The sequence below is a fragment of the Rhinolophus sinicus genome, chromosome 12 (genome assembly GCF_057876585.1).
Source record: "Rhinolophus sinicus isolate RSI-liver-muscle chromosome 12, RSI-T2T, whole genome shotgun sequence".
NCBI lineage: Eukaryota > Metazoa > Chordata > Mammalia > Chiroptera > Rhinolophidae > Rhinolophus > Rhinolophus sinicus.
Genome location: NC_142512.1, coordinates 36375048 through 36384515, shown reverse-complemented (window position 1 = coordinate 36384515; position 9468 = coordinate 36375048).

The following is a 9468-nucleotide window of genomic DNA, read 5'->3' as shown; positions in this document are numbered from 1 at the left end:
CCTCCCACCCTCCTGTGGCAACTATTCCAGGCTAGGGTTTGTTTTATCTTTTGATTTATTTTAATAAAAATAACACCAACTAACTTGTCCCCTCTACCTGAAATCCCATTCCTATTTAACTCTGTTCAAATCCTACCCATCCTTTTAAGCCCAGGGCAAAGGCTTCCTCCTCCAGGAAGCCATCCTGGATTCTGTAAGCCCCTCTCCAGACACTGGAAATAATCGCTCGGGTGTACTTGATTTTGAATCCCATGGCGGCACTTCCACTCTTCGCCCTGTCCTGGAGCCCCTTATACAGATGAGGCCTGCCCTGAGAAAGGCCTCACACGTGTTGCCCACATTGCCCTGGGCTGCTTGGGGTGGGTTTTTTCCTCCCCACCAAATGATGAGTGTCCTGGATTCCTTGTTCATCTTGGGGCCACCCCCACTACACCCAGCCTGGCCCCACGCCCCAGGTGAATGCCTGCTCCACAGCTGTGTGCTGAACGATGCTTACCTACCCAAACGGCGGAGGCAGCTCTTGCTCACCACACGACTCTGGTGGCTCCTGGCTGTCCCCAAGTTCACCCCTCAGAGCAGGAAGCTTTGCCTTTGTCCAGGAAAGCCAGAGGCCTGAGCGGCTAGCTCTAAGGTTGGCCCACGGTAGGAGTTTCCCAAAATGTTAGGGGCCTCCTAGGAAGATCGCTTTGAAAAGGACCACACTTGGTCGATGAGTGAGTCCTGGTGCTTTTATCAAAACCATCAGTGACATCTTGTGCATTCCTTTCAGGGCCTTTATTTCCTCCAGCAGTGCTGGCTACATGCCCCAGGGAAAAAATGCACTAGTACTTTCCACCCAGCTTGGAGGGGCCTTTGGTGGAAGCTGGTGGAGCTGCAGTAAAGGGGGATGGGTGGGCAGATACACCCCTTGTCCCTCGACCCCAGTAGACCCTGGACCAAAGCAATCAAAGCCATGGGTTAGAAACCCCACTGAGGGCAGCATCCCAGAAAATTTAAAACAGTGTTTTCAGCTGTGATTGGGAGAACTCTGGGGTCCTTGGAGGTGACGGGGGCTGGCTCCAGGCACAAAAGGGCATCGTCTACCCTTTGCATAACTCTTACCCATAAGTGTTCTTCTTCCCTGGTAAAACTTTGCAAAATCAGTTTGTAGTGTTTTATCTGCCTGCTTGCTTGTTTGTTTTTCATCCTCCCTAGCCTGTCTGCCAGCCTTGGGAAACAGCGCCGCATAAGGCCGGCAAACGCAGAGGATGCCCAGTAACTGTCCCACTTCCTGGGAAGCCTTCCTTCTGGCCAGTGTGGGCTCTGGGCAGAGACCAGAGAAGAGCCAGGTGTCCCATAGCCTAGTCCTTCCGGGAGGCCCCTAGGCCTCCCTACCTCTGAGAACATTAGGTCTTTGAGGCATACCCCCAGCCTGTCCCCAACCCCCCTGGCCTGACAATGGGGGCTTCAGAGGGGTTGGGTGGCAGGACACAGCCCCCTCTGTGAACTGGAGCCTACCACCAAGCTGGTGAGCCTCCGAGGACACATTCCTCAAGGGGCAGGGAAGGACGAAGGGAGGGGGCTGTGCATTGGCCCCATGGCCTGGCCCTGACCCGAGGAGTGGTTGTCGCTGGGGGCTTGGACAAAGGTCTCCTCTTCCCGCTCTCTGTCCTCTTGTCCCCCACCCACCCAGGGAATGGTGCCAACAAGGCTCTGTCCCAGGGCCAAGAAGGAAGGCATGAGGCTGGGATGCAGTAGGGGTCACCTCCAGGTTTTAATTGAGCACCACTACACTGCAGGGGAGGGGGAGAGCAGGGCAGGTGGCCCTCCAGGGGAGAGTCTGCAGGAACTTGTGGTGGCCTCCCAGGCCAGGCACCCTTGCGTCCTTCCCTGTGTCCGTAATCCTCAGTCCACAGGACCATCTCGCAGACACTATCTCCATCATTCTGAAAGTTCTCCTCTCCCCCTCTGGAGGTCTTCCTGGAGTAATCAGGGAGAGGGCATGGCTTCACTCAACTCGGTTTGAGTAAAAGAATTCCACACCGTGTGACCACCCTGTCCCTCTATCAAGGTCAGCCACCAAGTCATCAGGTCCTGGCTCTCTGGCGGGATGAAGAGAGGTCTGAATCAGGAAACTCACCTTCCCCTAATAACACCGTCTCCCCGTGGCCTTAGCTCACTAGCTAACACGAACTGAGCTGTTACTATTGGCCAGGCCTTTACGGACATACCCCACTGTCTCTTCCAGCAGTTCTCCGTGGCAGGCACCGTTCCTAGCCCCAGTATATAAAACCATGGTTTAGAGAGATTAAAGAACTTGCTCAAAGACTTCCAGAGGTTAAGTGACACACCCTGAGGTTAAGTGACAGGCAGGAAGTGGCAGGATTTAGACACAAGCAGTCTGACCCCCAAGATTCATTCAACTAAAGCAGAAGCCAGGGACTGATGGCATCCTAATCCCTGAGATAGGCCAACTGTGCCAGGTCAATAGTTGCAGGACTTCTGCAAAGAATGCTTGTTAATGCAGGTAACAAAGAGAATAGAACGATGAGATCGCCCCTGAGGAAGAAGAAGAAGGTGTTGACAGAGTGGTGATTCTAGGCAATTCCCACCGGGAGTCATTGAGTTGTTCATTTGTTAATTCTGTCACCCATTTAAGGAGCTCGATAGAGGGGAGTGATAAAGACCATGAACTCTGGAGCCTGACAGACTGAGTCCGAATCCCATCTGCCATGACCCACTGTGTGACCCTAGGCAAGTTGCTTTACCACTCTGAGCCTCAGGTTCCGCATCAATAAAATGGGAACAATAAACGTACTTGTCTTGTAGGGTTATTGTGAATAATACATGACACAATACGTAGAAGTGGTTTGTATGCTGCCTACTGTGGCATGAACAACTCAATAAATGTGAGCTATTGGTCTTCTACTTCTTACCAGGTGCTGGGCTAAGACACCGGAGTTACAAAGATGAATGGGACTGCCTCTTCCCTTGAAGAGACTAGGGGAAGAGATAGACATAGACAGACAATGTAATAGGTGCTAGGGGAGGGGCCTGTACAGCCACAGGAATACGTACTGTGTCTGGAGGGTTAAGGAAAGCTTCCTGGAGTAGGTGACCTGCTCTGGGACTTGAAGGATAAATAGGATCCTGTCAGGGAGATAGGCAAAGAAGAAATAAAAAGCCACTCCAGCTGGGGAAGAGTAAATGCAAAGTACTCTAGTGCAAAGGGAACAGTGTGTGTTGTGCAGGCAGGAGGAGCTGGGTCTGGCTTTATTATTGGGTGTGGGGCTGGGCGGGCGGGGGCATTAACAAGAGGTGAGGCTCTGTATAGGGGCAGGATCTCATAGATCCTGCAGGACCTTCATGCTCCTCCAAGGACTTTACGTTTTGTCTTAGAGACGCGGGGAGGGCAGTGAAGGGTTTTAAGTAGACAAGACATGAGTCACATATAAGACCCTCTCAGTGAAGTGGATTCTGAGAATTTAGGTTGGATGTGTGACAGAATTTCTGAAGACTGGGGACCCTTAGGGTTTCTTACAGGGGAAATAAGGGAGCCTTTTGTTGATGTTGAAGGAGCAAGTGGACAGCTCTTTGGTGGAAATGAGAGCTGAGCACCAACATTTGCTCCTGATAGGAAGAGAGTTTAGTCATAAGACGCAAGACGCACTCTTGGACCTCTCTAAGCCTGAGCTGCGGGTAGTGGAAATCCTGCCTGCTTTGGGGATGTGAACTAAGATCTGGGACGTGTGTGTGGACATGTATGAGTGTGAGGACGCGTGGGAGAATGAAGAAAGGACCTAGGTACCACTCTGAGTCCACGATTTGGACCTGAAAGAGCTGGACCCTTTCAAGAAACCAGAATCCTCTTGTAAGAATAAAGCAGAGACAAGGAGGGTGAACATCAGAACCTCTTGAGCTCCCGCCTTACGGAAACGCTTGGTAGTTAAACAATTTGGAAGCAGAGATCTGGAGTCTGGGCCACTGGAGTCGAAGGTTCTAGAATAGTGACTCTCAAACTTCAACCTGCTTTGGAAATCCCTTGGGGATGGTGTTAAGATGCAGATTCTGATTCAGCAGGCTGCGGGGGAGCCTAAGAATTTTCATTTCTAACGAGCCTCCCCTTCCCCTCGAGCTGCCCATGTAGGAACCCCACTTTGAGTGGCAAGGATCTAGAATAGTCGTTCGCCAACCTGGCTGCACATGACAGTCTCCCGGAGAGATTTTTCTAAAAGGAAAAAAAGGATGCCAGGGCCTTGCCCCAGACCTATGATATCAGACTGCTTAGGGGAGGGCCTGCACTTCCGTCAGTTTAAAGCTCCCTAGATGATTCTGATACACAGTGAGGACACGAAAGAAAAACTGGTCCAGAATGTCCCCATTCAGCCTGGGGCAGGGGGTTCAGAACTCCCTTCCCAGCGGACAAGCTAGAAATAGAATGCAAGTCCCACAAAGTCCTAGCCCATGGCCCTGTGAACCCCAGAAGGGCAACCAAGGGGTATCCATATCAGGAAGGGGAAGGGGCAGGAAGGGCAGCTCCCTCTCAACTCTGTCCCCACCAACTCCTTGCAAAGTGGCTTTGTCCAGTGTTTGAGGCACGAGGCTAAATATAGTCTGGGCTGGGGGCTGAATTCAGGCTATTGAGGGGCCAGGCTCTCAGCTGTCCTGCCCCAGGCCCGGGTTGCAGAGAACTGGCGGAGAGGAGGCTGGGAAAGAAGGGAGTAGGGTCGGGATCCGGTGTGTAGGCCCTCCCAGGAGGTGGGGAGCGGTGGCAGAGAGTTGGCTTGGCAAGTTGAAAGGGGAAATCCAAGCTAGTTCATCTTCAAAAATGGGGGTACAATGTGGGACAAAAAGGAGAAATATTCCTCACCTTGTGCTGTGGACTGAATTGCGTCCCTCTGGAAATTTAAATGTTGAAGCTCTAACCCCTAATGGGACTGTATTTGCAGATATGTACATTTGGCTTCTAAGGAGGTCATCAAGGTTAAATGAGGTCATCAGGATGGGGCCCTGATCCCATAGGGTTAGTGTCCTTACAAAAAAAGACACTAGAGACCTCATCCCCTTCCTGTCCCCCTGCACACATGCACCAAAGGAAAGGCCATCTACAAGCCAGGAAGAGAGGTCTTGCCAGAAACTAAAATGGTTGGAACCCTGATCTTGGACTTCCAGCCTCCAGAACTGTGAAAATATACATTTCTGTTGTTGAAGCCACTTAGTCTGTGATATTTTGTTATGGCTGCCTGAGCTGACTAAGACATCTTGGAAGCATAACCTACTTGCCCATCCCTTTAGCATACTTCTATCCATCTCTTCCCAAATCATCTTCCCTTCCAGAAACTTATTCAAAGGATAATCCTTCACTTCCCTAAAGGATACTCACCTAGTCTTCCACTCAGCACACATGAGGAAGTTCTTCTTGCAATCTAACCTTTATCACTACAGCTGCCACTAGATACATGGGAAACAAGAACGGTGCTCAAACCCCCAACCCCCAAAAACACATTTCTTTGTTGGAATGCCTGCCAGAGGCTTAAGAGAAGCACCAAAGCGAGGGTGGGGGACACACCAGTCCCACATGACTGGCCCCTCGCACACCCACTCCTCTCACACAAAGCCACTCAGATAGCCAGGAACCCCTGTAGCACACCCAGCATCGCGGGTACTCAGCTTGCCATGGTACCTAACCCACCCCGAGGAGTGTGGGCTCTGTGGCTTGTCCCCACCGGCCTGGAGTGTTTAAGTGGTGAGTTTGCACAGCAGCCAGGCCAGAGGCACATTAAGGATTCACTTCCTGGCTGCAGCCAGCCTGGCTCAGCCTTCCTGTTAGAAGATTCTGTGGGCAGCCTCTGCCCAGAGACACAGCTCTGCAAAACCGCAGCCCCCTCCCAGGCCTGGGCCCCCACCCACTAAAGCCCCCTCTGCGCCCAGGCAGGAGCTGTTCCTCCACCTCTTGCCAAGACCTTTCCAGATGTCTTTGAGCAGCTGGCCAGAGCCTTGAGGGGGTCTCAGATCGGAGGGGGGTATGCGGAGCTGTCTCAGCTCTGCTGTCTCAGCTCCTTGCACTGAGCTTGCTGAAGTCTAAAGTTCTAATTGGTCTGGTTATCTTTTGGAGGGCAGAGCCCAGTCCAGATATGGGAGTTTGGAGAGATAACTCATGATCTCCAGAGCCCCCGAGTCTAGAGAAGACACGTCCTACCACTCTGAGGCCCCAGGCCGATGGGAGAGACACAGCCCCTGCACTTAGGGCTCCCAATCTAATGAGGGAGTGTGGACACCCCAGAAATGGGTGAACTAAAGATGGGAACATCAGGGTTGGGAGAGACAGGGAGGGGACTGCTCCATTGGGCTGGGACATGTGTCGTGGGGGTGCTGAGAGATCAGGGAAGAAGACGGTGTAAGTTGGTTTCACTGTAGACTTCTTGTAAGTCACCAGGAGAGCCCCAAAGGCAGGAGCTATGCCATCCACCTCATAGACAACAGGGCCCTCTGCCTTCTGCACTCCATGACCTGTGTGCCCAGCCAGGGCTGTTCCTTTCCTCGCTCCCCCAACTGACAGAAGGGCTTCCAGGCCACCCTGGGGCCCAGACTGGTCCAGCCTCCCTGCAAGTAGCAGCCCATCCAACTGGGCCCTGGGTGTTGCCTCCATCACTTCACTCGGCTCCTCTAAATAGTCCGTCTCACAGTCCCAAGTAAGCAAGAAAAGCAGCCGTGGATGGGGAGTGGGGGTGGGTAGTTGGTGTGTGGAGGGGAGGAGGAGCCATTAGGGAGCTGAGTTGCTGCAGGACCAGAGGATTCTAATCGATGGGCTCATGTTATATTTATCAGCCACAGTACTTAGGCGCTGCCCTGAGCAGGACTAATGGCCTCCCCATTGGAGACGCCATTACAGGAAGTGTAGGGGGAGGGGCCCGGGTGCTGATAGGAGATGGGGAACTGGCAAGGTCTACTTCTCCTGGCTACTGCCCGCCGCCCCCAGCCCCTACCACACGGACAGATGTCCTACAGACTGCAGTCATGGAGTGTGCTCCAGACTCTTCCTCTCTTCCCCACTGACTGGGAGGCATCACCCAGAATCCTCATCCTGAGGTCACCTAGTCACCCCTCTGCCCCCTCTTCAAAGCAATCTTTTCTTTTACCTTTTTGGGCTTTTCTTGACTGAAACCACGCCCTCTCCACCCTCCACTGTCTGAATGACAGCCATGTGGGCCAACCAAATGGCTCAGCCTTTCCTGGGGCAGAGCCCACAGTGGTTGCCATGGTGATCTTTCAGGGTGGTGGGTGGAGGGGGGTCTGGATACTTCCTGTAACAGACTTAATTGCTCATTTATTTAGGGCAATTAGTCCCTGGTGACCCTCCCTTCCTTGACCCCAGCAATGACTATTCTCAGCTCACACAACATTCCACTATGTCGGGGTGGGGCCTGGTCCAGAATGAATTGAGGTGGGGGGACAGGGAGGCAGCCTGCTCCCAAAGTCTGAGAAGCTCCCAAAGTCTGAGAATCCATAATTAGAGGTTGACCTGGTCACACTGTTCAGTGTCCTGTCACTGGCCCCTGCTCCCAGCATGCTCTTGGCCCTCTCCGGCTCCCCATTCAGCCCTGTGGATGGACCCACCCCTCCAGGTTCCCAACATTGGTGGCCTTTGGACAGCTTCACTCTCCACCAATGGCACCACTGTTTTCTGGCTAGGTTGGCTCCTATCTAGCTTTGCCCGTCACCCACTCCCCACCAGCAGCTGCTCCCATAGTTGAAGCTCTCTGGGGGGCCCTTCGTGTCTTGCCATGTCCTCACCAGGTCTCACCAGGTGACTGCAAAGCCCCGCTCATCCTGTGCCTCAGATCTGCACTGCACCTTGCTGCCTCGAATGCCTTAGTCCAAACAGCTAGAACTTTGGCTCCAGATGGAGCTCATTGTGTGGGTAAGGGAAACTGAGGCCCAGAGAGAGGGAAACAAGCAAGGATTCTTGGGTTAGAGGCCGAGCCAGAACCAGAACCCAGTGCCGTGATGCCCAGCTTAGTGCTCAGTGACACCACCATGACATCTCCTCCAAACTCCACTTAGAACCTCCCCCTTCCTGCCGACAGTGCCTCCTGAGGGCACCCCATCTCAGCTCCTCAGAAACTGCTTGACTCCTGCTCTGTTGCTCTTCCAAGCTGCAGACACTTTCCCCGCCTTCTCCACCCCCAGCCTTTTCTGTTCTTTGTACCCCAGACTCCCCTTTTATGGGGGAGGAACTGCTGGACCAGGTGAGTCCCTTTAAAGCCCTCCCTATGACTGTACCTGTGGGGACTTTCAATTCACTCCCTTCCCCCCAAAGGCCTCTTCGTCGGAAGTCAAGGCAAGTTTCTGGGACCTCTAGGATCAGAGTCCAGGTTTTCCTTTTGGGTTTGGAACCGTCTCTGTTGGCCAAGCTGCATGAGCGCCTGGAGATCCCTGTGAGGAACGGTCGCCCTCTAAGCTACAGACTTTTTCCCCAGCCCCTTTCCTAAGGGTACCCATCTCGAACCTTCCTCACCTCCAGCAGTGCTGGCCGCACTAGCCCCCCTCCTTGTCAGCGCTCCTTTCTGTGCCCCTGGGGAAGCCCTTCATGGGAGGCTTGGGGATCGGGGTGAGGGGCGGTGCCTGGGCTCAGCCTTGGTGTCTCCCTGGCTCTGGGACAAAGAGAGCCATGTTGGGGGTGACCTCACCCTTTGGGCATCCCCCTGCTGGACAAAGGTCCCAATTGTTCCCCAGCCTGGAAGCAGGAGGTGGGAGGATGACACTTCAATCCTGGGACCCTCTTTAGAGACCCTGCACTTGTGGCCGATGCAGCCTCAGTGAGGGTGGGTGGGCCGGCGCAGTGAGGCAGGCCCCACTCAGGGAAGCTGACTCAATATGGATGGCAAGAGAAAAGCCTGGAAAATCTAAGTCCTTCCTAGGGTCTAACGTCAGTCTCAGGACGCTGAAACCCACTGCTCTGAAGTTAGAAGCAGACACTGTCCTCTTTTCTAGCAGTGACCTCTCTTTGGAGGAGGGGAGGGGAAGACTTGTCTTCTCTGACCTGGGAAAGCAGTGGTTTTCACATTTTTTCCCTCAGGAGTATTGGGAACCTTCAAATGAAACCTTCCTAGAAGTCTGATCAGTAAAGCAAATAAAAGGTAGAAGCTACTTTGGTTGAGGTGGTGGGAATGGTGGGGCAGGAAGCAGAGACCTCCTCAAGCCCCTTTCCCTATCCCTCTAGACCCCACACCATCTAAGGGCGGGTCCACAAAGGGAAGTTTGAAAACCACCACTTTAGACTGCTTTGCTTCTTGCTGTCCCCCAAGCATTCAGGGGCCGGTCCCCTGCAGGTGCTTAAAATCTAGTTGATTGACTGAACGAAGGAAGGAATGAATGAATGAATAAAAGGTCCCCTCACCCATGTGCTATGAGGTTTTGTGCTCAGTTCTCTTAGGGCCTGGGCAGGGCCTTCTCCTACTTCCCAGCATGTCCATCTCTATCTCAGGA